The sequence below is a fragment of the Myotis brandtii genome, unplaced genomic scaffold (genome assembly GCF_000412655.1).
Source record: "Myotis brandtii unplaced genomic scaffold, ASM41265v1 scaffold1003, whole genome shotgun sequence".
Lineage (NCBI taxonomy): Eukaryota > Metazoa > Chordata > Mammalia > Chiroptera > Vespertilionidae > Myotis > Myotis brandtii.
In genome coordinates this window covers 96,941-97,951 of record NW_005353340.1, presented here as the reverse complement: position 1 = coordinate 97,951, position 1,011 = coordinate 96,941, and the positions used below count along the sequence as shown (strand labels likewise).

At 55.9% G+C, this 1,011-nt stretch overlaps 1 protein-coding gene across 1 annotated transcript in view; it reads right to left on the bottom strand.

Annotated features, from left to right (window-relative positions):
• The window catches only part of WDFY4 (WDFY family member 4), a gene marked incomplete at its 5' end in the record, with an annotated part of 236,672 nt that overhangs the window by 144,047 nt on the left and 91,614 nt on the right, over nt 1-1,011 (bottom strand). The window lies entirely within an intron of this gene.

Genomic DNA, 1,011 nt, shown 5'->3' with positions numbered 1-1,011 from the left:
GACATCCCCCGAGGGGTCCCAGATTGCGAGAGGGTGCAGGCCAGGCGGAGGGACCCCACCGGTGCATGAATCCGTGCACAGGCCTCTAGTAAATTGATAAATGTTTATGTTAATGGGAAAGGATAGGACTAATAACATCCACACCAAGGTCATAACTGATAAAACATAGAGCTGGTAGAAAATATAACAGCACTCATAGAGCTTAACAGGCAGCACTCAGGTCGACAACAGTTGTCTGGATCTCAGAAATAGTTTTTTCCCCCCCCCCCCCCCCCCCCAACACACACACACTTTTATCTAATTTAAGGCATTCTGTAATAAGCATACATTATCTCTAACTTTAAAAAGTTTTAAAAATACTTCCATGGACTCGGGCACACATGGACTAAAATGCATGTCCTGTGGCTCAGTCTTTCGCCCTCTCCACCCGCCCCCTCTGCCTCATCTCCTGGCAGGGGCTCCCCAAGCCCCTTGCTCTCAGTCCCCTGGCTGCTTTCATCCCCCAGGTGTGCGAACAGCACGCCCTCTGCCTGGAGGTCCCTCTGGGAGCCTCTGTCAGACTCCGCCCAGCCCTGAGCTGCGAGGCTGAGCCGGCTCTCACTGCCCTGTGCCTGCCTCCCTCACACCCGCACACTGGTGCCTCCTGCACGTGTCCAGGCTCGGCAGCTGCCTGGAGGGGCTGCCTCCTGTCATCACTGCCCCGTGTGCACTCCGTCAAGGACGCTTCCCCCACGGGCCTGCCCACTCAGTCTTGTTTCCTCGCTGCCCTCCGGCCTGCCCCCCGCATTTCTCGTCACTCCTTTAAGGGAGCCTTTGTGAACGGCAGGCCCCAAAGGAATCAGCGCATGCCTTTTAGCCCCATACATAGTATATGAGGTACCGCCCTGCAGTTCAAAATCCTTTCCCAGGTTGCATCTGGTTTACAGAAGACACTGACCTCTATTTCACCATCGAAAATGCAACTCAGAGACTTGCCCAGGGCCCCGGGGGCGGGGGGGGGGGGGGGATTCC